The 15,019-nt window shown below is 39.7% G+C and overlaps 1 pseudogene; it reads left to right on the top strand.

The window, feature by feature from the left end:
• LOC102695046 (zinc finger protein 721-like) overlaps nt 1-15,019 on the top strand; it is a 1,154,024-nt pseudogene that overhangs the window by 819,480 nt on the left and 319,525 nt on the right.

Genomic DNA, 15,019 nt, shown 5'->3' with positions numbered 1-15,019 from the left:
TTTGTTGTGTCGTCAAAGATTCAGAGAGAGGCATCAGATTTCCCAAGGGCCGCCCGAACCACGCAATGAGAATGCCGTGGTAGAAAATAACTTAAGGCCCGAGGCTGTTATAGCAGAACAGGATGTCGGTAACCGAGAACCGGTTGTATTGAACAATCTGAATCAGGTTGGTGGCGGTGCAGGGGCGAATAGAGACCCCTTAGTTTTCCTGGAGCGTATATGTAGTTATAACAGGTCTTATAATAATTTTAGAGCAACAGAGCACCATGAAGAATTTCGTTTTGTTAATCTCGACAGAATAACCTCGTATGTACAGGCTATAGACGCTGTGCATGGTGCAGTCCAGAGAATATTGGATGAATTTTCTCCAAACATCGGGGCGAATGATTTTGTACAGCTGCGTTTGACTGCGGGTGGTTTTAACAAACCCTTGTTCTCACGCAGGAGACACCCCGGAGAATTAAATGCTGCCGATTTTTTAAGCCACATCTCGGACCTCTTACAGAGCCACACAGAGGTTCTCACCGATGACAGCCACCGCTTAGTGGTGACGATAGTTAGGAATATGCAGGGGGGTGCCCGCCGAAGATTTAAATCCGTTCTGTACAGCCGGGTAATTGCTCAGAAAAAAGCGCACCTTATCGACTTACATTACACGGGCGGTAATCTGTGTTTCGCCGGGTGTGTGTACAGTTTGTTGAATGAGGGTTGTACCGATGGGGAAATGTTACAGGGCGCTAAACGAATGCACAAAGAGTTGGGTTTTTCAGAGACTTGGAAAATTAGTTTGTCAGACATTACCGCTTTTGAAAAACATTTAAAGGTGGTCATTAAAATTTTGTACCATGACCAGGGTGATTGGAAATATTTTACAACGGGGCCCACACCACCAAATTTCTAAAATACTTTTTGTTCTACTGCATGAAGATCATTTTTATGGGATTTTAAATATTAAAGCTTTTGTGGGGGTGGCGTATTTTGGCACTAACTGCCATGCGGCGTATAGCCACAAGAACGCACACGCCTGTGTTAAAGCTTGTAAAACCTGTTTAGAGCCCCAGTGTTGCATAATTGATGCCGAAATTCAGAATTGCCCGGCCTGTAAGGTCTTTTGTCGTAGCTCTCAGGGGTTGGCGAGACACTTGCGGAATGCGGCGACGGGTGTGAGTAAGTGTGAGCGCAGGGTCTTTTGTGAGAAATGTGAGGTTTATAACCTCTCTAGTCACAAATGTAAAGAGAAACTGTGCTCGCGTTGTAACAACGTGATCGACACCCCAGACACACATTTGTGCTACATACCGCCTTTGGACAACCCCAAAATTTCAAACAAGTACATTTTTTTCTACTTTGAATGCATGCAAGAAACGGGGACACACATACCAAATTACGTCCACGCCCTTCATATTGACAATAAACGAAGCTGGGAATTTTATGGTGAAACTTGTCTAAAGGATTTTGTGTGTAAATTTATCGATAGACGTTTTGAAAACCATACGTTCATATCGCACAATGGCAAGGGATATGACAATTACCTAGTAATCAGACAGTTGTTAGCTGAAAAGATGGACGTTGAACTAATTAATCAGGGTGGCAAGATAATGTGTATGACTGTAAAAGCTCTGAACATCAGATTTATCGATTCTTTAAACGTTCTACCTATGAAATTAAGCAAACTGCCGGCCGCCATGAGGTTCCCTGGGGCTAAGGGGAATTTTCCACACTTGATGAACACTTCAGAAAACCAAAATTATGTCGGACCGATGCCGCCGCCAGAACTTTACGGCGTTAACTACATGCTGCCGAGCGAGAAAGCCGAGTTTTTGGTTTGGTAAGAAGAATGCAGGGGAAGTGTGTTTAACTTACAGAGAGAGTTGAAACGTTACTGCCAGTTGGATGTGGCAATTCTAAGAGAAGGCTGTATCAGGTTTCGGGACGAGGTCATGAATATGACCAGACAGACACGCGTGACTGAGTCAGGGGCCGCCTGCGTTGTGTGCATCGACCCCTTTCAGTTTGTGACCAGCGCTAGTGTCTGCATGGCCATGTTCAGACTTATGTTTTTACAGGAAGAGACGATAGCATTGCTACCCCATGAAAATTACCACCGGCAGCAAAAATGATTTTCTACACCCAGCATTCAATGGCTTATGTACATCGAACACACAGAGCCCGTTAAAATCCAACACGCGTTAACCACGGCCGGTGAGTTCAAGGTTGGCCCATATTTTGTGGATGGTTATGCTGTAATTGACGGAGTGCCGACTGCCTTTGAGTTCAACGGTTGCTTTTTTCACGGTTGTAGCGTTTGTTATTGTGAAAACGATTTTAATCCGCTGACAAACACTACTTTTGGTTGGTTGTACAGAAAGACGATGGTTAAAATTAATTTTCTCAAAATGAGAGGTTTTAACGTGCGTGTTTCGTGGGAGCACGAGTTCAGAGACACGCTTGTTGAAAATGGAGACTTGGGTAAATTTCTAACAGCTGCGCAGTTACCAGAGCCTCTGCAACCGCATGAGTCGCTTTTTGGGGGGAGAACAAATGCGATTTGTTTGCATTACACAGCGCAGCCCGGTGAAAAAAATAATTACTATGATTTCACCAGTCTGTATCCGTTTGTGAACAAAACTAAAAACTAAAAAATACCCACTGGGGCACCCCCGAATAATATATAACAACTTTGGAGATTATCTGTTTTCGGTTCCAGTTCTTCCAACCAAAATTTACAAAAAACTGTCAACACTGTCGTACATGTGGTGAAACAAAACAGACCACTCCCTGTGAACACAGTGAAGATCGCGCCTTGACTGGTGTCTGGTGCACCCCAGAATTACAGATGGCCTTAGATCTGGGGTATAGAGTGTGTAAAATGTACGAAATTAGGCATTTCGAAAAGGCCTCACACAATCTTTTTACAGACTACATCTAACTGCATCTGAAAGGGAAACAGGAAGCTCGGGGTTTCCAGAGTGGTGTACAGATGTTGCGAAACAACAAAGATATATCAGCGAATATTATGAAAAAGAGGGTGTCCGGCTGGACCCCGGCAACATTAAAAAGAATCCGGCCAAAAGACAGCTTTCAAAAATTGCCTTGAACAGTTTGTGGGGGGAAGTACGGACAAAGAGACAATTTACCACAGACCACCCCGATTAATTGTTCAGGTACTTATTTACGCCATATCATGAGCTGACCAGCGAAATCGATGCTGGACAACACATCAAGTTTGTATCAACAGGTCCCAAGTCATATGGGTACAAGCTGTCTGGTGGGAAAGCCTGTTTAAAAGGTAAAAGGTGTTCACATTGAGCGTAATAATGGTGAAAAAGTTAACTTTGAGAGTCTGCGGGACTTGGTTTTTGACTATGGCGTTAACCCTTATGCCGAGTGCCGGGAATTTAAACACATTTCTATTCAACAGCCGATGATCGTGCGTGTTAAAAAGGATTGGCACATTGAGACCCGGACCTTAAAGAAAACCCAAAAGGTGGTGTATGACAAGCGGGTGCTGCAAGAAAATTTTACATTGTTGCCCTACAGATATTAACACGATGGATGTCAGGTTAAAACACCCTTTTTCAAGCATTTTGTCCAGACCCTCGAATCGCGGTAAAAGTAATTTTATAAAACAACTCTTGGAGAACGGTGATACCGTTATGACTCGTAAACCCGAAAACATAGTCTGGTGTTACAGCTGCTGGCAACCTCTATACGCCGAGTTGCTTGTGAAATTTCCATACATTCAGTTTATAGAAGGACTACCGACGATCGACTCCGAGAGCGGTCCGGCAACGAAAGCGATGTGAGAAAAATAACAACCCGCAGGTTGGATGACTAAATGAGAGATTTTTCAGAACTCGCATCTGCTTGAATATGAAAAAGTGAGATTATATAATCGGGTGTTACAACGGTATTTGACATTAGTATGCCAGGAGTTTTCTGAAAAGGGGATTTTAACTGCTGTACTACCCGAAAATGCACCCGCCGATCTATCACACGCATCACCACAACAGCCGTCATCGACCGACGCTGACTTTGGGTATATTTTAGACAGCACGTCTCAGTGGTTCCAGAGAAATGCCGAGATATTGTTAAAGACTATGGCACGCAATAAACTGTTAATAGCCTGGAATTAAAAAGGAAAATTTGTGTACAAGGGGGCACCCGTTGAGGGCTCTCACATGATTGATCTTGTCAGGGCTCTCACACAACAGAAATCGGTTGCGGCTGGTAAGAAGCTAAAAGGTTGGGATCTGTTCATGGGGGCAATGGCCGAAATCAACGTACCGGGCACCTTGCTAGCCAACGCTGGTAACCGAGAGCTATTTGAAAAACTCAAGTCTGCCCCACTGTGGTGTGCAGCGTCTGTCAAAACTTTAAAACCCATGTCCCGCCCCCTTTTCAACCAATGGTGTTGTTATAGGGTGGATGTCCCGCCTTCCCCCACAGAGCAGTAGTGTGATAGAGAGGTTTAACCAAACTATTAAAACAAAAATGTGGAGGTACCTGACACACAAAAACACCTTTCGATATATCGATCTGTCTGATCTTATTTACTTTTATAATCATATTTACCACATGACTATTAAACGAACCCCGGCTTCTGTAACGACCAATAACTCCCTTGAAATGTGGAGAACCGTCTATGGTGAACACTTTAAGTGAAAACCGTCAAAGTTTTCATTTAACGTGGGTGATCATGTGCGGGTGTCCAAAATAAAAGGGAATGTTTGAGAAGGGGTATGAACAGACCTTCACAGATGAAATTTTCATTGTCAAAGAGCGGACCCCGGCTCTAAGACCCTATTACAAACTGCAGGACTACACAGGCGATGACATTAAGGGCTCCTTCTACGCAGAAGAGCTACAGAAAATAAACCCCAATTCTGAGAGTGTCTATCGCATCCAAAAGATTAAAGCAGCCAGGGGGCGTGAAAAAAACAAACAGATTTTGGTAAAGTGGCGCAGATAGAGCGATAAATTCAATAGTTGGGTAAAGGCTTCCGAGGTCAAAGAAATATAGAGGTGCTGAAAAATGAACCTCAATGTCTTCTATGTTATGCTGGCCAGTAATTCATCCTCAAAGATGTTTCCAAAGAACACCAGCGCGTGCTTCACAGAGCATCTGGCAAAGGTGATTGACCTGGACAGGAGCTGGGAAGTGGGTCTGGTCGAGCTGCACTATCCACATACGCTAAACACGTTTGATCAAGATGAAGATTTTCTGTTCATCAGCAATGAGACTAAATGGACATGTACCTTACCTAGAGGGTACTACTGCAACATCGATCAGCTCATGCATGAAATGGAACGCGCTGTGGAAAAATCCAAGTTTTAATAGTTCTGTTAAACCTCTCTATCACTGTAACCTTCACATCGCTGGCCATAATGAAGTGTTCAATATTCTAACATTTCAGAAGATTTTGGAAGGTCCTGTTAAGAAATTCTTTTCCCTCGCCCGTTTGTAGCTTTTTAGGAGTATGACCCTCTTGAAATATATTTCTGAAAGCGCTTGTCACGCCCCCTCCAGACTTTTCAGTGGCAGGGCCCAGGCATATTTAGACAACATGTCTATATGTGATAAGATGTAACAGAAACCATCGTTGAACTCATTGTAGTCTCTCATGTTCACCAAGTCGGCCTGCCACTGCCGGTCCATTTCAGGTACCAGCGTCCCGTTTCTCTTAAAGCTCACACCTGCCGGCTTGTGCAGCGTATAAGCCAGCTGGCCAGACAACTAGTCTGACACCCGCCGTGGCTGGCGCTCACACCCAGGGAAGTCACGACCCTCAACAGACTCCCCACGCTGCCGTAACTCCCCGCTTCCTTAGGGTTATAATAGAGCGCGCTCAACCCCGTGGCAGACATGATCGCCTTCCAACCCTCGTCGCCAATACGTGCTTTCAAACACTTATTTATAAATGGAGGGGAATGCGGTGGCGGGTATTTGGACCTTGAGGCTCAGGACTGCTCAGTGGGGGAAGGCGGGACATCTGCTCCACAATGACACACCATTGGCTCGGGTGGAGGGCGGGACAGCCGACCATAACAACACACCATTGGTTGAAAAGGGGGCTGGACATCCGCCCACCACCGCCTCCCATTGGCTGAAAAAGGGGGCATGGTACCTGTCAAAAAGTTTGACGAAAGGTGTCGCTTTATACTACTTACAGATCTTACTTAATATTATTTCGATTAAAAATAGTATTTTAATAAGCAATAAATGGCACATAAAATAGTTTGAAAGTGAAGACCACATAAAATCAACTACAAATGTGGGAACTTAAAATTTGTAAGATTATTAATTGCATGTAGCACATTAGCAACACTACAGTAATGCTAATATAACAATAGTGTAAGAAAATCCTGATCCAATTCCTTTCAAATGTTGACACAAAATGTGAATGACTTCAGAGTTTCAGAAGTTGGTATTGGGTCTCCTGATGGAGATCAGAGATGAACTGAGGTGTTTGGGAAGGTGTACAGAACCGTTGGACTCCCAGTTCCACATCAAGAGGCTGAGCACAATGGATGAGTTCTGTACACACGAGCGAGTCCTTGCTGCTGGTATGATATTACTGTATATTCTCTCTGTGGTGTAGAAAATATTCACTAGTATTCTAGGTTACAGATGGGTCAAAATTTCACAGCCTACATCTGATTAATAGGATCCATCTCTGGTATACTTATTTTTAGTTTATAATGTATAATATTACTTATCTTTTAATGCCAAAATAAAGTGTTTTACATAATGTTCTATGTTCTAAAACATTACTACAATTTAAATTTGAAATATGGTCACTTTGTATTCTTAGACTGAGCAAATACTGCAGAAAAGTGCAGTTAATATGTAAAAATGTGTTCGTTCCATTGAGTAGTCATGGGTAATGTGTATGTCTGATTAGTTGATTAATGAAGAACCAGTAGTAAAAACGCTTCTAATATTATTTCAAATATATTATTTCCAAATAAACCAACTTTGGAGAGTAGGTGGCAGTGATGTCAGAGGGAGTGTGTTCACAGTGTTGTCAAGGTATTGCTTATTGATTTTTAAGATGTTTTTACATTACATTTTTACTTTGATCAAGTTAAAATATGCACACAATTTAGTTTATAGATACCTATGTGCTAACCACTGAATTTGCAAGGTGTAAAGCTGCAAAACTGTCTTTTAAAATATAAGGGTTACAGTAGTACATTTGATCCTAAATATTTGAGTAAAAAAACATTGACTGGAACTCACTTGAAAAACATCTAAGCTCAGAGAATTTGGTTTTCAGACTTATGACAAATGAACTGATGATGGAATTCAACTTCGCTGGTATAAACTGGAAAGATCAATGACAAAAGAGGGGCCTGGGAGACACAAATCTTTATAGAGCAATTAAAGGTACTCTTATTCTATGTTGTACTTTCAAACTTTGGGTATCTTTAATTAGGACAGACTATTGGTCCATTATTATGATGCAAGCTAAACTTAATACATTGATTAAGCTTTGAGCTTAGTAAACCTTAATGGTTCTTTCTTGAGATTATATTCAAAAAGAGATTAATCATCATTTATTTGAGTACTAATATTAAACATTTCTCCTAGCTGCAGAGCTGAAGTCCCACCCAACAACAACAGAAAAAGAAATAAAGGAACGCACAATGCTTTGTTTGAAGATTGCGTACGCAAGGCAGGGGGCCTGGAAGTCTGGACACTGAAAATGATAAGTTGCTGGTTCTAACTGTTAGGACAATAAGAGAGGGCTTTGCAAATGGTGAACAGTAAAAATTGGTCTTAACTTCACATTGAAATCATATTTTCTTGGAAATATAGAAGTTAAACGTTTCAAAATTTACATCTGAATTGAAATGTGTTTTTGACTTTAATATTAGCATGTTCAGGTAATTAGTTTGTGTTTGTCTTTACTATATATATTGCCATGTTACAAGAATTTGTAGCTAAAGTTCACTAGTTGTGTCTTTTTATAATTAGCCTTTGTTGATTTCAATATCGTATATCATGTATAATTTGAACTACATATTTTTCAGGTGTGTTTGATTATTTTGAAAATTAACAAATTCCTAATCTAAGTCATCGGCTTGATTTATGCCTTGATTTAAAATCTCTTTGATGTATAATAGTCCTCTAAAGTTATCTGTATAATAGAACTCCAACCATTTATATATAATGAACATATACGTATATTAGAATTTCATTCTAGACAAATTACGGACCACATTTATACATCTAAGGTATGCGTTTAAAAGACTTATATTCTACATCTTTTGCCCTCTGGGCCAATTGCTGTTCATGAGCTCCTAGCTCCACTTGTTCCCAGTGGAACCAGCCTGGAGCAGCAGAACAGAGGTTTTGTTTCATTATATTGTCTGCCATTGTAAAACAAGTTATCCCTTAGGGATAAAAACTCTCCCTCGAGTCATGTGTATCTCCTGTATTTGCCCCATACTCCCAGGGCTCATCTCTCAGCTGAGTGATCAAAAGCTGAACTCCAAGATACTGAATTTCACATTGGGGTACAACAGAGCCTGCTGTGAAATTGGGCAGGGGAGGGCTGGTTGTACTCCTGAACTAGTCCCCTCCTCTCCTACTCTCGTATTTGCATCACAGTCTATAAACTCCAGCCCTATTGCTTTTTTATTTATTTTGTTTAAAAAACAGCTCTGGTGAGTTATGTATTTAACAATAACATTTCACAAATCTATCCAAAACAATTCTGGTACAATTCTTTTTTTACTCGAAGGTCTTTAGCTTAGTGGGCAAGACCTGGGTTCGAGCCTATACAGTGAGGCACGAACTAGGGTGGGAGTGGCGGGGGTACAAGCCCTAGAAACCAAATCCCTTACAATAAGAGAAGGACAGACAGTTAAATGGGGATAATTTCGAAGTTGCAAATATGAGATACCATAGCACGGTTTTTTTCACTCCCTGGCAAGACGGGCTTCCATAGTTATGTGTATTCTTGATATATCAGAAGGGGGCACTCTTCTCTTTATCACACATAGTCCCGAATACCGTGTATGGAATTTGCGTGAGTGAGGTCAGTAACGAGCTTGATCAGACCCAATCTACCGCTTTCATCCAAAACAACCCTTCATTTGGGCTTTAAACACTTAACAACATTGACATATTTAGACAATGTCCACCTGGAATTTCCTCCCCCTTAAACATTTGTTATATCTCTGCAGCAGAACATAGCAGGAGCCTGGTTCAGGTCTTAAATTGAAGCTAGCCCCCTTGGCTTTGAGTGTGAATAGTCAAATTTCTTAATGTGCCCACTCAGCAGACAAACATATGAAAAAAAAAACAGCTGGTGAACATGTTTTTTTGGTCTTCAGAGGTCAGATTTTTCAACTACATGCATGTCAAGGGCCTGGGAATGATTTGAAAACCTTGTTCTATGTAACTACTAACTTGGATAAAAATCTGGGACAAATTGATCAATCAGAAAAAATTCTACATCATGTTTTGTGAAGACTGGACCTGGAATGACATTAATAAATTAATACAAAATCATGAAAATATTGAAAATAAGAATAAAAACCATTGCAATTGGTATAAAAACCTTTAGACACTGCTAGAGAGCCTTTATCTGCTGTTATGCAATGAAAACAAAACCTCAGAGTTAACTTCTGGTGTGGAAAAAAAGGAGCACTGATAAGAAACTGATAAAAAAACTGATTGATTACCCCTTCTGAGTCAATGATTGACAGCTAAAAATGCAGCCTGAAGCCTTTAGAGGAAGTCTCACCCCCTAAGGGCTCTGAAGGGCTGAAAATGCAATGAATGACAGCGGTTTTTACCAATCAAATCGCCTTATTTCTAGCGGTCGTTCTTCAAACATGTACTACGTAATCAATAACGTTTACTAGTCTCTAGCTCTTGAGATAAACTAGTTTGGGTTATTTTGGACATATATCATGCTCCAGAATAAAGTAAAAACATGATATATATATATATGCTGGTTTTTGCTTTTGTTGGTAAAAATGTATAATACTGACACGCTGGGCTGGCCAGGTGGCCGGGTGTTTTTATTGGGATTCTGCTAGTTCATTAATTTATTGGTTTATTGCATAGTAGTGTCATGTCTGTGGAAACAAACTTTATGGTTTTGTTGTGGTGATATTGGAGAATACGTGCATGTGAGAAAATTTGTGGAGCGGTTTCAAACAAACGTTTTTATCTTAAAAATAAAAAGTGTCATTTGGGGAGACAGGAGTACCCCCCCGGTGACCTCGATACAGACTACCTCCACCTGTTACCCCTCACACTCAATGTTTCAGAAAAAGGGTTTTAATTTAAGCTTTGCCCAGCAGTGTTTGAGCAGAGAAAAGAAACAGAAGCGGTATTCGCGCCGGTCTAGCACAGTAACCACTAACTCAATAATAATAATAATAATAAAAATAACAATTATAATACTAATAATAGCGAAAGAACACCGACTTCTTCTTAAAAAGAACAACTATTGACATAGTGCGTCTCCAACACTGGCTGGAGACTCTGTGTGTCCGGGCTCAGCGGTTATATAGGACAGGACTCGGCGAGCTGCAGGTGAAACTCATTGCTCTGCGCTCCCCGTGCGGAATGCGCGTCTCCTCCCTCCAGACTCGTCACACCGCCTTCATACTCTTCAGCGGGGGGAAGAAAACAACAAACTCACCTTTACTGTCTTCATACATCCCTCTTAAATCCCAGAGTCAGTACTGGGTTTCTCTGTTCGAGGTTACAAGCAGAAACAATAAAAGCGCTGAAAGCAGGACGTTATTTTTGCTCGTAGGCATAAACGTGTAAAAATACATTTTCTGATTCCTAAAACCTAATAAAATCCACGTACAGTAAGTCTCCCTTTTGTTCCCAACGCACATAACTGAATATAAACCAGTCAAGCTCAGGTATTTTTCTGCTGAATATGAATGCACTAGTTCTGGCGCAGCTGTTACAACAAAGATACTTACGAACTATTTTTTTCATAAGAGCTATTGCCGTTTTTAAATGGAATATTTTTTCAATTCGCTAAATCACACGAAACACCAACAACACTCATCGTAAGCATCTGACCAATCACATTCCTGAATTTTAAAAGTATTTAGTATTTATTTTTAACTTGTTTTATTTAAAAAAATATACACCTGTTTTACATATTCTTGCCATTTTTGGCATATTGTAAGTGGATTGTAACTTCAAATTGATAATTCCTGATCTTTATAACTGTATCATTTCTTTTTACCTTGTTTTAATATGTTTTAATTATTTTTGCATTTTATAGAACTTTTTAATATATTGTGAGCATTTTAGCAAAATTTTTAAATAGGACTATCAATGCTCCTGACTTTTAAACCTGTATTTATTCTGACATTATTCTCTCCAACTGCAGATGAGGAGGGATGCATTTGATTTTTAAATTGATTGATTTTTGGGGAAAATGTACATTAATTTCTTTGTACGTATCAACAGTGGGAAACTTGGCATTTTGGGATGAATTGCAATCTTTACTGCAAGGCCTTCAGACTGATATAGAAATGACGTGAGATTTAAATGACACGTTTGATAAATCAGACAGGCACAGTACAACATCTAAAATGGCAGAACCCTCTAAAGTACTGAAATATTTTAGGCACATTCATAATCTACAAGATGTTTGGTGGTTACTGTGTCCTGCTACCCTTTCGTATTTTTTAGTGTGCATGAATGTGTCCCACTTCTTTTACTAGTTTTTAAGGAAGATTCTGAAATATCTTATTACGAGATCAAGCCAGAAAAAAAATGATGACAATAAGTAGGAATGTATTGACAATGTAATATGCTTTAAAGGATTAAAAGGAAAATAAATACTTTATCTATGCAAACTAATGCAACTGAACTCCTCTAAACACTATAACCTGAAGAATTGCCGAAGCACAATGTATCACTTTGGGTGACACTAAGGGAAGAGGAACACAACACTCAAAACCACAAACAACTTATTTTCAACAGCAAAAATTTGCTTGAAAATATTTGACAAAAAAAAGAAACCTTACATGCATGGAAACCAATATTTATCTGCTAGGGTAGAATGCAGCAGAGAACACTAGGGCAGAAGGTTAGTGTAACTCTATAGTGCATCACAGAGGCCGGTCTCTTCCCCTCATTATGCAGGCTGACTTGTTCACAGTGAACTGTCCTCCAGCGATCCTCCTCGTCAGCTGCAATCACTGACATCAGAGATGATGTTAATACTCTGACAGCACTTTGGCTGATTTGGTTAATACGTTTTCCTATTAAACAGGAGATCTTGAGTTCAAATCCCAGTGGTGCCTTTCTTCCTGTCTTGTTTTGAGCCTCATGATGATTCTCTTCTGGATCTGAAAAAAACAGTGCAAATTTGTTTCCGATGTATTTTTCAATTTTATCAGATTTTTTCAGGTGAATGCAGTTGATACGTTCAAGTTTTTATATGATGACAGGACCTACACTTAGGGCTCAGTACTGATAACACTGCTGATATTGATGGAGTAGAAATAAGTGATGTATTGGCAGCTTTATCTGAGGCGAGAAGTCCTAGATCACCTACAAAAATGTTATGATTCAGAGGAAGAAATATTTTTCTACCTCACCCAATCCTATTGCATTAACGAGGCTGAAGTTGGCTGCTTATTCGCCAGCTTCTTATTCGCTTTTTTTGTTCCACCTTAAGTGCTGCTGCTGTGATGTTATGCCGCCTTTCGCCTGTAGATGGCTCTCTACAGTCATTTTTAAAAAAACTAATCCGAGTGGATTACTGCACATATCCTCAGTAAAGGGGAATATGTAAGTAATGATTATCCAAATTGCATTTTTGTATGAAACACATTTCAGAAAATCGAAAACCAATTTTCAAAACTCACAATAACACAAACTGGCATGTTAGACAACAAGTAAATAAGACAAAGGCAAAACGTGAATTCTCAAAGTCTTAAAATCTTGCATTTTGCAAGAAATGTTATTATAGCAGTTTACAATGGGACATTTAGAACATGGCATATGAGAATATATGGTTAACGGAGGATGAGCAAAGGGTGATGACACTTTCTGCTTATTGCTATGACCCTCCCTCCTGATTATAAAATCGTCTCACAATTCTGCCACTGAGGTGTGAGACACAATGTAACAGACTCTCAAAATCCTGAACTTCAGGAAATGTTGCTGTACCATTTTTAAAATATGACCCTCTGAACATGGCATGAGAGAATTCATAGGAAAAAGCTAATTGCTCTTTCTGTTGTATTGTGATTGCCCCTGTTTAGAAGAAAACATCTCAGAATTCTGACACAAATATGTGAGACACAATGTAACAAATTATGAAAATCATGAAGTATAAGAAAATTTACTGTACCATTTTTTTAATATGACCCTCTAAACATGGCATGTGAGGATTTATAGTCAACAAAATAGCACCCCTTCTGCTGAATTACTTTTTCCCTCCTTCCTCGTTACCAAAACATCTTAGTATTCTGACACTAAGGTAAGAGAGACAAAATTACTCATCACGAACATTTGTAATTACAAAACTTCACTGTTGCATTTCTGCGTTGTGACATTCTGAACATGGCATGTTAAAGTATATAGAAAACCTAGATCAGAACAGGCTAAATGTAATTCATAGTGATTTATATTTTTTTAATTCTTTCTAAATGAAAAAATATGTTTTCAGTGATTATGACACTTCGGTTTTACATAAAATATGCTTCAATGCCAAAATAAATAATAATGGAAAAAATACCCACAGTGGACATTCATAGTTGTGATTATAGGAATGTTATATATCAGGTGGGTAGCTGTGTCAGCATGTGTAGGCTGCAAAGGAACAAGTAAATGATTATTCCATGCTGAAAAGAGAAGAAAGGAAACATAACGTGTTGGCCGTGGAGCCTTCTTCAGGTGTGAGAAAGACAGGGCAGTAAGCAAAGATAATTTTCTTTATCTTTTCTTACTGCAGTTTATCTTTGATAACAACATCAAAAACGTTAGGAATTTTTATGGCTATCAGCTCCACATCAACTTCCTTTTATAACTAACCTCATCAGATCCCTCAACTCCCAACTCTTCCAATCTCTCACTTCAGAGAAGGATAAAAAACTCAATCATCCTCTACAGAGAAAAACCATCAACACCCCTACCACCTCCACCAATCCTAACCTTGTTTTTACTATACCCTCTGACCTTTCCCTTTCACCCCATTGCATCCTCAGCTAACATATTTTAAAATTACAATAGACTGTATAGTATTTATGTTTAAAATTAAGGTAAATATGTCAAAATATCAAAATCCAACTGCACAGTGCTATCGTAACAATGCTTGTCAAGTTCTCAAACAAACCTGCATTGTATTTTTAAAATATTTCAGCAGAGGATTCAACTGGAGTATGAAAATTCGACGATATTTTTCCTTGGGTGAATATGGTTTTCTGGGGAGTTGCAATGTTGGGCATTATTGGACATTTCCCGGTGAACCTGACACGTGTTAAACACTCGCATTTCCTGCAAATATTAAAATGGTTGTGGTTTTGCTGAGAAATCCAATCGACTGAAGACAACGTTTACATCGCAGAAGAAACGCGTCCCTGGGTAGACGCAAACCACCAACCTTTCAGTTAACAACCGAACGCGCTAACCGATTGCACCACAGAGACTGGCGGATGGGTACTTCTCTCGAATCACAAGTTTTCGGTAAAAAAAAAAACCTTACCGTTTATTTTGCCAGCCGGTAATATTTCTTCTGCACTGATAACCAAGAATTGAATTTCATTTTTCGCAAGCTGTGTGAATTTCATCAAAAACAAGTTTTCCAGAAAGGAAATGAACACCTGCATTTAACGAAATTAAGCCCCTTGTGATTGCCCGAAATGGTACGTTCTGTACTACAACATAGGAAGAAAGACACGGCTGGGATTTGAATCTCAGTTCTTTTGTTTAATAGGGAAGCGCTTTAACCAACTAGGCTACGGTGACAGGACAGCTATCACCTTTTACAGCCACTTGGACACACCGCTCTGA

The sequence above is a fragment of the Lepisosteus oculatus genome, chromosome 14 (assembly GCF_040954835.1).
Source record: "Lepisosteus oculatus isolate fLepOcu1 chromosome 14, fLepOcu1.hap2, whole genome shotgun sequence".
In the NCBI taxonomy this organism is placed as follows: domain Eukaryota; kingdom Metazoa; phylum Chordata; class Actinopteri; order Semionotiformes; family Lepisosteidae; genus Lepisosteus; species Lepisosteus oculatus.
The sequence above is the reverse complement of the archived record's forward strand: the minus strand, read 5'-3'. Positions and strand labels throughout refer to the sequence as shown.